We start from the raw sequence: 14,751 nt of genomic DNA on the forward strand, positions 1-14,751 counted from the left end.
TGTGTGTGTTGGGGGGGTCATTGGCTGCGATCCTGGTCGTATGTCGAGAACTCGACAAATTTTCAAACAAACAATCTGGAAACAATTTGGATAGTGAGGCAGAGCAAGAATAAAATTCACCCCACTGCAGGCTGAAGACGTCAAAATGAAGCATAAGACGGTCCCGTAGCAAAGTAGGTCCACGTCATTCAAGGTGAATGGAAAAGACACACAAACATGTGCAACGTCGTCTGTGATGAATGAAAACAGACAAGAGTTTAATGTCCATGACATGTTATTCCCAAATCACAGGAAATGATTATTTCCAGATCAGGGCAAGTGTGCAGAGCGATATCAGTCAGATGCCGAAGAGACTTATTGGCCTTTGGGTATACAGACCTCCACATGTGGATCCTGAGTCACACAACTGGCAAAATTATAACAATATAGGCATGGAAAGATATGATATTTGTAACCTCTGACACCTGTGTTTGTTCATGTTGAGAAAGCAACTTGAACATTATTTCTTTCTTTAGATGTTGCCGCCCATCTGGGCAGCGATGTCATGTTGCGAAGGTTTAAAATCAAATCCGTAGAGGTTCCACAAGCAGGGAACTCCTTACATTTAACCTTTAGCTGTTTTGAGTTTGCGTTTTTTCTTTAATGTTAGCCGGATGTCAGTTTCTTCCTGCAGGATGCAGTAAAAAGTTGAATAGACCCAGACCCAGACAACTTTGACTGATCACATCATAGATAGTCACAGCAGATCCAAAGCTGCTCTTGTGATCGTTTTTATTTGAACTTGAAGTACGGTCTTTGGCATCTACACTTACGGAATGCATAATTAGATCTATCAATCAAACCAAATCGGCCTATCTGTGAGGAAGTTTCGGGCATAAGGCGCGGGACACCCTGAATTGGTGGCCAGCCAATCGCATACCTATACCAAGGGCAATTTAGAGTGATCAACCCATCTACCATCCATGTTTTTGGAATATGGGAGGAAACCGGAGTACCCGAGGAAAATCCACACAAGCCCCGAGAGAACATGCAAACTCCACACAGTGAGGACCAACCTGGGGTTCAACCCAGGACCCCATAAATATGAGAGTGACGCGCTAACCACTCATCCGCCAGGTTGCCCTAAAAGAAAGGCTTTACAAGGATTTTACAGACCCCCTGAAATAAGTCTTTTTTTACAACCCCCCCCAAAAGTATATACATGAATGGTTGAATGGTTGACCAAATTAAGAAAAGCCATGAAGATATTTGGATCTAACACATCAGAGTTGTCCTAAACCAACAAAAAATATCTCTTCAACAATATCTTTGTTCTTGACAAGTGTATCAGTTAGTGTCCAATTTGGTCTTATCTAAGACCCTCATTATGCTCCTACACTCTGAACAAACTATGGCTTCAATACAACAAACAATAGTTCCTTGTTGTTGTGTTAGTGGCTCATTCTCTTTCGGCCCAGCGTGTCGTGGACCCTAAAAGTTTGCTCACGCTAATAAAGTTTAACAGGCCTCTTTTCAAGCTCACAGGAATCGTGAACACACAGGACAAATAGGCTGGTTTCCATTATGTCAACGTTCTATGACCTAATTGCATCCCATCTAATCAGCACAAGTTCTCTACTGTGTAAAAGAGAGGTGGCGGGATGGCTGAAGGGGACAAGACAAGCAGCACCAATAAGTGAAAGCACTTTCCATCTGTTGCTTTGGAGGAGAGGAATATCACTATTAGGGTACATGCTTTTCTTACTTACTCCGAGACAGTGTGAGGTCTGAAACAGCAAGTGAACCAGTCAAGGAGGACACGCGTGTACACCCCCTGCTGCTGGGTAGCTGCAATTGTCAACCATGGACCACTCATATAACTCTGCTATGTTGGTTTAGGTAATTGCTTTCTGAATTTTTCTCCTGTGAAGACCATCAAAGGACCACCAGCCCCACATTTTACAGTTTAATCAGACCTTAAAACAAGCAAGACAAAGAGCTACACATGTTACCATGACAACCAATTTATCACAACATCCCTGGTTGACAGGGGATGTCCAGTTTTGTAAACAATAGTTAGACTTCATTGTTGCCATGGAAAAGACAATAACACCCCTATCATTAATATTTTAGGGGTGCTCACTAAACCTATGCAGTCTTTTCATAACCTTGCATTATATTTCCCTCATCTGAGAAAGCACGTAGTATATGCCTTTATCGTTAATTTTGACTTAAGAGGAAAAATATGCAAAAATGACATCAATAGTCATCAGAAACTATTATAAATGTGAGCCTTGCATGAAACAACAAAGGATAATAAAACCAGATTTTATAGACACAATCCAGGTTACAACTGTACATTGTACAGTCAACCGACACCTCACAAGAAAGACAACTCTTGGATGAGATCCACCAAAAAGTCTATACTATTAGTTACACCCTCCTATATTGTTAAATGAATACCATTCTTATATCATCCATCAAAACTGCTCATTATTTCTTTTATAGAACTTTTATGTAGCTCTTGTATTGGATTTCATTTGATTAGCTTCTCCATCTGCATGCAGAATGACTCTTGTAGGAGATGGATGCTGTGACTAAACCAGCACATTAGCGAGATACCTCCAAATATTTCATCAAGCAGCGGATAAAAGTGCACGTCCACATTTTTCTTCAGTCTCAACAGTTTATTTCTGGTAAATCTGACCAGGATCATAAAAAAAAGTCTGCCTCTAACTCATGTTTTCCCTCAACATAATTCCAAAAATTCCCTAAAAGCATTGGCTGCGGGCCAAAAGGAGAGCTAGACAGACGTAATACAACGTTGACTTTTTCCGCATTTTATTCCGTCACATCTGCAAGCGGAACAAAAGGCATTGGAACCTGCAGGCACGCACACACATGCTGAGTGACAACAAGTGGGTGAAACATGGACAAAAGGGAAAGTATCTTTGCGCACAAACAAAGGCGGAATGATCAGGAGTAGGTTGGCGCAGATCAAACAGCAGTGTTGAAGTAGGAGGATGGAGGACTCAGATGGAGACATCAAACACGTCTAATGTGAAGCACACAGTTGTCTGACATCGCTCGAAAACACACACCCGCACACACACACACACACACACTTTGAAACTCCACAAACAAAGAAGGGGCATGTGCATTCACATACCACATCCACATCGAATCACATGCTCGCGCACACAAAAAGGTCATGTATGTCCCGCATGTCTGCACTTTTGGCAAGGTGACAAACAAAGAGGCACAATATAATATATTCATTCATTCATCCATTCATACATTTTATAAATATATATATATATATATATATATATATATATATATATATATATATATATATATATGTGTGTGTGTATATATTCATATACTACATACATATATATACATATATATCATTCATACATTGTATATATATAATGTAAATACATATATGCATACATACATCATACATACATATACATATATATCATTCATACATTGTATATATATAATGTAAATATATATATACAATATATATATTGTATATACATATATATACACAAATATATCATTCATACATTGTATATATAATGTAAATATATATACATACATATCATTCATACATTGTATATATATAATGTAAATATATATACATACATACATATATATATACATACATATCATTCATACATTGTATATATATAAACATACATACATATATATACATATATATCATTCATACATTGTATATATATAAATAATGTAAATATATGTATATACATATATACACAAACGCATATGTCAACAAAATTAAATAAAGATGAGAATATTTTTTTTAAATAATTATTTAAGATTGAAGGAATGAGGATGGAGTCAAAATAGCAAAATTTGAAACGCTATCTGATAAAGATGGTAGCGCAGTGACTAATCCCAGTCAAAATTGATATAGTTATCGCAAAGAGATTATTATGCAATTAGAACATTATGCAAATAATTCAAACAGTGGGAATATTACTTTCAGTGAAAATCCACTTTATCTACCAAATAAAAAAATAACGAAACCAGAATTTCCCTCAATTCATGTTGGCGAGACTCAACGGTTCTGAGATAATGTTCTTTAATTGGTGTCATTTCCTAAAAAGATTTCGGTTTATCCCCTCAACCATAGAATCGCCCGTTAGGTTTGTGTTACCAATGTTAAGTACCATACATTTATACCTTGGCTTTGAAGAATAGGGGCTTTCCCAGGCAGGGACTAACCCGAGAAAAGTAAAATAATAGCAGAGAGTGTTGGTCCACCAAAGAAGATTTATTAATTTTGCAGTCGAACCAGAAAGATTGATAAACAGCGTTTATTCTCTACCCTACCGCACATCCTTCTTAGCTCTTTCCTGCTGTCCCTCCTTTTTGCATTTCTATTCATTAAAGCTAAGAGCCTATTGAACATTGGCCTAATTAATTTGCTCAACAACCCAGAGGCGTGGTGCACGATTTTGTATGCGCGCAGGCATTCATGCATGATTAATAGCGCAATCAAGATGTTTGTTCGCGTTCACATTGGTGAGTTCCGCATTAGAGTGGCCCTCTACATATCCTATAGAAGCATATGCATGTGTTGTGTATGAATGTATTGTGAGGCAGACATCGTCACCAGGCCATTTCCACAAAAAGGTCAATGGCACCAAGAGGCAACAAAAGAAACATTGATCAAGACTGGAATTTGGATTTTAATGCAGCGCCACAAATCTCATGTAGGGCGTATTCCTCCAATACGGCTTGATTAATAATCCACTGAGCTTCACGGAGATTAAATTCAACCAATTAATGCCGCAGTGCGAGATTTTACCCTTGACGGCCCTCCCGCAGCACAGGAGGGCACAGCATTGACACAAACACTGCAATGGTGTGGTGTGCAAAATGTACGCATTTACGTTCTATAGGAAGGGTCGTTAGTGTTTGTTAAGACTGCATGAAGAGAACAAGTAGCAAAACTTTGAGGCGTTTGTATTAGCCAATGAGTATATTTTTTTGTGATAACATTTGTAGAATTCTTCATAATATGAAATGCATGAATAAAAATGTGTTCACACTGCAGGGCACGATGCTTATTTCCGTTTTTTGGGGTGTGTAGCATTAAATAAATGAAATGAACGACAGCCAAAATTCTCATTAAAATATACAATTTGCCAGACATATCGCTGGCTATATGCGAGTCCAGAAATATTGATTTTCATGCTGACCAAAATCCTTTTGCGCATAGATATTCGCAGTAGTGTGCCATCAGGGCCTTCAAGGCCTTCTCTGCTGGCCTAAGAAATATCTGAATCACAGACTGATGTTAATTATATTTTGTGAATGAATACTATAATTCCAAATTGTCTGTTAGCTTCCTTTCATTGCTTTCCCCCCTGGTTGCACTGCTTCCAGATGTGTGTTTTCATATTGAAGCATTTAACCAATCACATTTCAGCCATTATTTGTTGCCAGGGTCAGAAATCTGCCTCAAGGCCTTCACAATCAGTTCTGCAGGCTCTGTTGCATCAAACAAGCGTCGATAAGACTGTTGCTTTAACCAATCAGAATTCGATTTGGTGACCCCAAGGCCTTCTTGCAGGCGTAGGGATATGTCATTGCCTTCTCGCAGGCGTAGGGATACGTCATTGCCTTCTCGCAGGCGTAGGGATACGTCATTGCCTTCTCGCAGGCGTAGGGATACGTCATTGCTTTCACTAACTATGATTAGCTAGTGATAGAGTGGACTAGCCAGAGCTACCAAACTGTATCTGGAGCGAGCTGCACAAGCAAATATATTGTTGTGTTGATTTAATAGCGGTTTTATCAACCCGCAATGGCTGAAGGAGGAGAAGAAATGGATTTGTTTGCAGATTTACTGTCAAAGCCATTTTCAAGACGGACTTTTCAAGAAAAACAGCTGGACATCATTAAGAAAGGTCGGACAACTCCAAAGCAAGCAAGCCTGTCACAACCGGGAACGAACATTTTCAGCACTAAATCGAATAAAAACGTATGCCAGAAATACGACAGGACAGGCTCGACTTTCAGCATTAGCTTCGATGGCGACAGAAAAGAAGGAGGAAAGAAAGGAGGATGGAGATTGTGTACAGTTAAAAAGGATTTTTGGTGAGTAAAATATGGCTATAATCCTAAATAATATTTCAATTGTATGAGGTTATTGTTGATGATTTTTTTATGTGTCGCAGCTATAGCTGCAGTAGAGGTTTTATAGCCATAAAATAGTTTTTTTGGGTTGGATTGATTCCGATAGCTGAAGGCGTCACTAGGAAATTCACAGACCGCCACTGCATATTCGATGTATATCCACACATGAAGGAGGCCCAAGTCGGATTTGAAAAATAACATAATCCAAATTAGACTGTTCACACTGCAATTAAAAAAAAATCTGATATGTCAAACAGGCTAAAAAATTCAGAAAATACTCGCAGTGTGAACATTGTCTTTGTGCAGCTACCTTTGGAGATATGTTTATATCTCAAGACTTAATTCCACACAAATGCATATAGTTCACCCACACACAACAAAAAGATAGCTCTAATTTTAAATCATTTTCTACAATTTCTGCTCTTTGCCACTCTTTCTCTTCTTGCGGCGAGAGGTGGCGATGAGCGCTGTAACCCTTCTGAAACATCCCACATTGTGCATCAACTAGTTCATTAAATGAAAAATTCTGTCACCTATAATACCCTAATCACACAATAACAACCCTTTTTTTACTTGACAAAAACAAGTCTCAAAACATTTTAGCCATCTAACGATAACTTTAAATCTCCCGCTATTCTTCACAGGGGAAGACTACTGAAAAAGGCATTGGATTCTGGAGAAATTCTATTTCTTTCTTCTGGACTGTCCCTGAGCAAGGCACTCAAACCCCACCTGGGCAGTAAAGCACACACAAAGTGCACCTTTTTCATATCTGACATCACACTGCAGAGGGCTTGCACTTCTACATAAAGAGTGTTCCATGCGGGACAAAGCACTAAATATTAAGACAATTTAACCAGGCTCACGTGACAAACAAACACTGCTTTATTTTTTTTCCTAGAGCGAAAGCAGTATCTCCGCTTGTATTTTCCTAATTCTATGGAGCAAACACACCTCCACGGGCTTGTTTTACAAGGATTACTCTGGCGATTACACGGGGTGTAGGCCTACCGTGTTTTTACTGCTTATTCCCACATTCCAGACTCTTTGTCCCACTTCTTTACACTCACGCTCGCTTTTCTGCTCTTTTTGTCATTCCTGCGCTCTCTGCACACCACATTTATATCTGCATGGAGAACAGGCAATGGCAGCCCTCTCTGCTGTATTAACATTTCAATCAGGCTTGTCGTTGGGGCAAGGAAAATAAACTCAAGTGGGCTCATGCCTTTTGCTCCCCTAAACTGTGTGCAACTCCAACTGTTCACAATGTGAATGGCAGCCAGAGTGCTTTTGTAACATGGAGGGTATAACTTTTCTTTGTCTCCCAAACATCCTGGGATTAGATATGTGGACGGCTTAGTGAACTCGTGGGAATGGTGTGCGTGTGTAAGTCGGGCCATCATTTAAACAGCACGTTTTTTGAAAAGTGCTAAACTAAAATGGATGTGTTATATTTCCTAACACAAAAGCTCGCCGTAATCAACGCTCTCGGGGACCGTGCTCACTACAGTTGGATGGCTATTCAATGACCTTTAACCCAATGAGTTAAATGAGTGCCCTATAATGGTTAGAAAAAAATATTCATTCATTCATTCATTCGTAGGGCTTATCCTCACAAGGGTCGTGGGGGATGCTGGAGCCTATCCCAGCTGACTCAGGCACGAGGGGGGGGACAATCTGAATTGGTTGTCAGCCAATCGCAGGGCACAAGGAGAAAGGCAAGCACTCAGGCTCACACTCATACCTAGGGGCAATTTACTTTAGTTTAGAGCACATGTGTCAAAGTGGCGGTCCGGGGACCAAATCTGGCCCGCCGCATCATTTTGTGTGGCCCGGGAAAGTAAATCATGAGTGCCGACTTTCTGTTTTAGGATCAAATTAAAATGGAGTATAGATGTATATTAAATTTCCTGATTTTTCCCCTTTTAAATCAATAATTGTAATTTTTTAATCAAAATTTTCAGTTTTTAGTTCAAAAAACATTTTGTAAAATCTAAAAATATATTTTAAAAAAAGGTAAAATAAACATTGTTTTAGATCTATAAAAAACTGAATATTCAGGGCTTTTAATCCATTTATTAAAAAAAATCTAAATATTATATCTAAAATGCTCCGGCCCACATGAAATCGAGTTGACGTTAACACGGCCCGCGAAACAACCCAAGTCTGACACCGTTGGTTTAGAGTGTTTAACCAACCTATCATGCATGTTTTTGGGATGTGGGAGGAAACCAGAGTACCCGGAGAAAACAGTTGAAGTTCAGCAAAAGTCAGTCAATTCCTACTCGAACAATTAGAGATAGAAAACATGAACAGCACACAAACTTTGATGTATTTAAAACAATCTTCTCCAAAACAAATGTTTTTTAATCAGGTTGCAAATTGGAAATAGCATAAATGTAACCAGATAATTTAAGGTGAACGAAGAGAGAGAGAGAGAAAGAGAGAGAGATAGAGAAAGAGAGCAAGAGACAGAAATAACAGAAAAGAGTAAGACATATGAAAGTAATATAACTTCTATAAAAGTTCCCACAAATCAAAGCCTGTGCATGTTCAAATAAATATAGATATGTTTAGAGATGACTTCGAACTGCCCAAGACTTGTCTCATTAATCACGCCCTTTTGCACACACCCACACACACACACAGACAGACACACACATCATTCCATTCCAGCCTTAGCATCAACAAATGGTGACGTCTGTTAGGAGCGACAGAAATATGCCAGCAATGAAACAATATTATGAGAACCACCGCCACTGCCAAGTACACTTTGTCTGTGATATGCTTGTATGTTGTGTGTACACAGTCATGCATGCCCACTTTCCCATACAAGACAAGCCCAAAAAAACATGCACATGAGCTGAAGATTGATTCCAAATCGCCCTGGTACACTCTGACCTGAGCGACATTAAGACACTCTGGGGAATTACCTACTCAAACAAAATGAAATAGCTAAGTGCAACTTCTTTTTCTACCCACCCGTTTGTCTTCTGATAAGGTGTTATGGACATTAAGGGGCAAATTATATAGCTAAAAAGAAACATTATCTGACTACACTCACTTTGCTTTTAGTGTCATTGCAAAAACAGCATGCCTCAAACCGGCTGCTATTCACTCTTGGATTTATAAAATGAAATTTCCCTGTGGTTTTTAGGACTGTTGGCACCTTTTACTCCTCGTTTTGTTACAAATGGGTGGAAAAATATAAAGAATGTGTAAGAAAGGCACGTGTGGACATTATTTGAGCTACTCAAGGGTGTTGTTACATATTATTAGTGAGCTATCATCTGCTAGTACTTAAGATCACACACAAAAGGACAGCTGCTTGACAATAAAGTCAGGAAATGACGAATATTCGCAGAACAAGTGAATGACTTCTTTATTTAGGTAAAGTTAAAAAATGCAATATAATTTGAAGTGAGAAGGAATTCCTATTAAAAGTCTCACAAGTGATTTCCCAGCTTTTTGTGCATATAAAAGCAATTGTGCCTGTTCACATCAAACTATGGAAAACCAAAACTAAAATGCGTTTAAATTGAGCTATTTTCGCCTGTTGGACTTTGAATTAGAAAGTCAGATGCCAACACGCGTCAAAATCTGGCTGTACTATCCTTATTCTGTACTTCTACACGCTTCTACCTACAAACGGACTAGTAATAGAAAAACAGAAGAACAGATGAGAAGGCAAATGATGTTTATCCACATGTTTTGTGTGAAGAACATCGCTGTACTGCTCGGTTCCATCGCGGTGTAAACGCCAAAAGATGTTAATGAGGGAAGAAGACAAGGATCTGTGTCATGTCTGCTGCGGACCACTCTGCTGTGTTTACATAAAGATTTTATTACAAACCAGCAGAGGGTGGAAACAAAAACTCTTTATCACATTAATAATATCCAGATCCATAGAAAAGAGGTGGAAAAAAAGCAGAGCCAGGTGAGGAATTCTTAAGTCAAGCCGCTAAACAACAGAAAGGTCCTTTTGAGGGCAAACAAAAAAAATCAACCATCCTGGCGTTTAACTGCATGAAACATTCATCGACAGCTGTTGTGAGTAAATATGTGAATTTCATATTTAGTGTATGAGATAGTAGAGAGATTAATAGCACCATTTCTTTGTGAACTTATAAGATCTTGGTAGGTGTTCTCAATGGAATTTAAACAATGTTCCGCCTCCAACAAACTTCGTATTTCTACAGCTATCAATTACGCCTCCTTCACGCCTCTTTCACGCCTTCTCCCGTGTACTCCTTCTGCCCTCTCTTCCTCAAAGTCAGACGTCAAGTCTTACACGCTGCTTTTAAAGCTTGGGAGAAAAGCGAGAAAAATGCAGCTAGCGGACCGCCTGATGGTTGCGCTTCAGGAATGTACATACACATGACCTCACAAAAGGCCATATTGATGCTCACAGTAACCAACGTCTTGCCAGTAGCAAGGTGAAGTGCATTCGCTCACCGTCGCTACCCTGGACAACACACAAACACAGAAAAGAGGGACCTCCTAAAGATTTTGATGCTTTTTTGTATGCTTTCCGTCTACGTCAAAGCACTTTGCAACCACCTATTTTGAAAGGAGCTGCAGGCACCCCCGTGACCCTTGTGAGGATAAGCAGTAAGGAAAATGAACGAATGGATTAAATGCTTAATAGAGTGACATAATGCAAGGACTTAGTGACAATAACCGAGGGTAAAAGTTTGGTCACAGATAACAATTTTGTTCTGTTCTTTTGTTGTTTTTATATCCAGACTGAGGTCACCAAATTGATGTTCTTGCCAAGCACACCTGCCTTCAATTAATGTTTTGGAGGTCTTCCACTGTCTTAAAGTAGTTGATTAGGAGTCTAATTTACTTGCCCTCTCTTCTAAATGACATACACATGTGCTTCGTGACCCTTGATTTGACCCTCAAACTCATGGTTGTCTTACTTTACTCTCTCAACCACTTTGTTATATACAGTTTAATTTGCAGTGAAGTGGAACTGAACCGATTCCTTTCATTCACTCATTCATCCATTTTTTTCGTTCCGCTTAAACTCACAAGGGTCGCGTGGGTGCTGGAGCCTATCTCGACCAAACCAGGCAAGGGACAACCTGAATTGGTCGCCAGCCAATCGCAAGGCACGATGAGACAACCATTCACCCTCACAATCATTCCTACGGGCATTTTAGGAAGTGATTACTTTCTCCATGAATATATTACATTAAATTATTATACGAGCTCTTATGGTGATGTAAATCGCATTATTAAACGTGTAAATTTCCTACCACTATGTTTGGGCTCACGGCGAAGCCAGTGTATTTCAACTAAATCGCAACCATTCACACTTAAATTCATGCCTATTTAACCCAACGTGTCTTTGAACAGTGGGGTTAAGCCCGAATACCTGGAGGACACAAGCACAAGGAGGCTAATGCATGCTTCAAATAGAAAGGCTGTAACCCATATTCAAAGCCTCAGCAATGTGGCAGCACTGTAAACCAACATGGTCACTGTGCCTTAATTGTCTAATTTCAATTCAAAATATATCACGTACTATAGCTTGAATGTGTAAAACCTCATAAAACAAACACTTGGTAAAAGAATCAATGTTGACGACAACTGGCACAAGCGTCTGCGGCTAAATGATGACGTTTCAAAGTGACACAGAAAAACACCACCGTGAGGTATTTTGCCTCCACACAAATGCTGTCAACTGAGCTCACAGAAAGACAAAGAAAGTGATGTGGAAAAAAGAGGAGAAAGTTGGGGATCAGGTCAACTCTATATAACCTTGTCATGTGGCATTACCGTTGCAGTCCCCCCACTGTAGGCCTTGCTGCCGTTTGCCACAAAAACACAATGAACACATCTGCTGAGAACGCATAACTGGTTCAACCTTGGGCATCGCATGTCAAACATGGCCCGACTTTCAACACTCGTGTACTTCTACAAAGCTGACGAGAAACACACCTTGTTTGTGTCAAGTTCCAACACTCACACGCAGCCCTTTTTCCTGGCATCTTAAATTCCTTTGCCTTACCACTACTGATGGACATCTGATGATGGATATAAAACTGTGGGAACACGTCCTTATGAGAAATTACAAGGGAACTTTACCAAAGGATATGCAGTATATCATATCCATCACTTGACAGATTTTCCAGCAACAGGAGTAGTACTGCAGCGCGAAAATGTAATTTTATCATGTACTACTGAATCCAGTTCACTATATGAAGCACACACAAAAACTCATTGGATAAAAATAGTGGTGAAAAAAAATCAGATGTAAAAACGTATTGTATTTTACTACAGTCCTCCCCCTACTTATGAATTCTTCTACATAGCAAATATTAAGGTTACGGTAAGGTGTATACATGCGTATGTACGTCTGTTTACTCAGCTGCCACTCACAATTCCACCCAATTGAAAAATATCTTTGCATTTCTTATTTTAATGACTGAATAAATAATTATCTTCTCTTTTTTTACACACATTTGCATACATATTTCAATCAGATGTGGATACTTGATAATAGTGTAAAGAGTTTCAGGGGTAGTATTAAAAATGGTGGAACAAATTATGGTAAATGAAATAAAAAAGTTACAAAATCACTTCTGGAGTGAATTAATTTAGTAAGTCATGAGACCATCTTAAACGTGGTTGTTAATGATTATTATAACTCTTTGAATTTAATATAATTTAATGTAGAATTCTTACCTTATCCAGTTGAACAGGTTCAGACGTCAATGTTTTTGTGAAGTTCTCCAAGTTCCACTCTCATTTTTTTGGAGGGTTTCTGAGAAAGGTGAGAACATGGTAAATGCATTATGTGTACATTCTTGATGTGAAACACAGATTCTCTACTGCAAAATTAGGTGTTTTTAAATTTGTTGCAAAATGAAACTTGATATATTTCTACAAGTTGCCTGTTTAAAATCCTTCCAGGCTTCTAGCCAAACAAAATGTTGGTCAGGTCAATATAATGTTTTAGAACATGGCAGATGAGTTAACTAAATTTTATTCAAAAATAAAATAAAAAAATATATACCTACAATATAACATGGCAATGTCAATTATACATGTACATGTGCATGATTGTGTGCATTGAAGACAAAATGGTTAGTTGGTTAGTTCATCCATTGAAAATGTTCTATGAGTACACTTTCTTCTGTGACTATAAAAGTCCCTTGTGGCGCTTTACTTACAAAAAGCCATCTTGACAGCACCCTTTCTCCCACAAGTCCCCCGTTAAGGGACATGTCCGATTGTGTCATCTGTCGGGGTGCATAGGGTTTTCTTCACTGACATAAAGCTGAAAATACACACGCACACCCAAGCACACACACATGCAGCTGGTGGTGCGAGGACTAATACAGTTTGTGAGGTTAAGTATGAATCAGGCATGGGCATGGGTGGGTTATTTCCCTGTGAGCAACTCAAAGGTGCAAAGTGTTGCTTTGCCAATGTTAATTGAGTCAATGATACCAACTTGAGGCCGCAATTACTTTTAATAAAAACTATGTGTCATCAAACCCACTTCTCAACATGAATAGAGCTATATTTAATTCCAACCAACCAATCGTATACTGTGTACATACATTGTGTATAAAGTACACAGTGGTACCAAGTGCTTTAAGATTGGCATCAAACATTGAATTGTCCTAGGATTATTTCTTCTATTTTGTTGATTGTAAAAAAAATTGCCCTGAAATTGATTTCAAGTTTAGAGGTTCATAATGATACAGTGCTACTCTAAACTTTGCAAAGACTAATAATTTGCATGCCCCATTATTTTCTCACATAATCTACAAATAAATCTGAATCTACCATTGTGTTTTAAGTCAATTTTATTTACACGGCACTTTCATAAGTGCAGCTATATCGAAGGGCTTTTCAGAGCCGAAGGTGAGATAAACAAAAACAAAACAGTTAACTCAATGATTCAATAGACAAAACTATTACTCCCCATTTTTGAAGAATATATTTTAAACTCTTACTTCATCCAGGATAACAGGTTCAGTGTCAAAGGCTTGGGAAATGCTCAAAGCTCCATCATCATTCCTGTGTCAGTTCTACAAAAGGTGAGAGAAGGTGATGAATACATTAGACATATTTTTGATGTAAAAACCAGATTCTCAGTTCTTAAAATGAAGCATTTCAAACATTCTGCAAAATGACACTTGACACATTATGAAGAGATGTCCGTTGAAAAATCTTCCAGGCTCCCAGCCAAACCAAATGTTGGTTAGGTCGGCATAACATCTTACAGTAAAAGTGACACGGACACTCCCGGTTCTTACTGCTTGTGTCACAGTGATGTCTGCCAATAAAACATCATCCCCACGTATTTGACCAGACCACACTCATAATGTCCAAAGTTTGCAGGAGCTTTCACAATAAACTTCCATTCACATTATGAGGAAAATCCTCCACTCACCACACCCACTAAACACCTATCTGAGGTCACCGTCCAAACCCTTCTCATTCACTCCCAACTGTCAGGGTCAGCTGATGAAGTGTGGTGTGGAACTTCTTGGGAGGAGTAAATATCGGCACACTCATGCTGACTTCTAACGATTGTGTTGACTGACAAACGATCTCCTCGCATGCAAACAC

At 38.9% G+C, this 14,751-nt stretch overlaps 1 long non-coding RNA gene across 2 annotated transcripts in view; it reads right to left on the bottom strand.

Annotated features, from left to right (window-relative positions):
* LOC144077150 (uncharacterized) overlaps positions 1-14,751 on the bottom strand; it is a 42,887-nt gene that overhangs the window by 6,682 nt on the left and 21,454 nt on the right. Inside the window, exons 3-5 of one of the 2 annotated variants that reach the window (XR_013300901.1) lie at positions 14,133-14,207; positions 13,341-13,447; positions 12,853-12,931 (exon numbers count right to left, since the gene is read on the bottom strand). This is a non-coding gene — a long non-coding RNA (uncharacterized LOC144077150). The remainder of the gene's footprint in view (positions 1-12,852; positions 12,932-13,340; positions 13,448-14,132; positions 14,208-14,751) is intronic. The other variant, XR_013300902.1, reaches the window with a different exon arrangement.

Source organism: Stigmatopora argus, chromosome 7 (genome assembly GCF_051989625.1).
Source record: "Stigmatopora argus isolate UIUO_Sarg chromosome 7, RoL_Sarg_1.0, whole genome shotgun sequence".
NCBI classification, from domain to species: domain Eukaryota; kingdom Metazoa; phylum Chordata; class Actinopteri; order Syngnathiformes; family Syngnathidae; genus Stigmatopora; species Stigmatopora argus.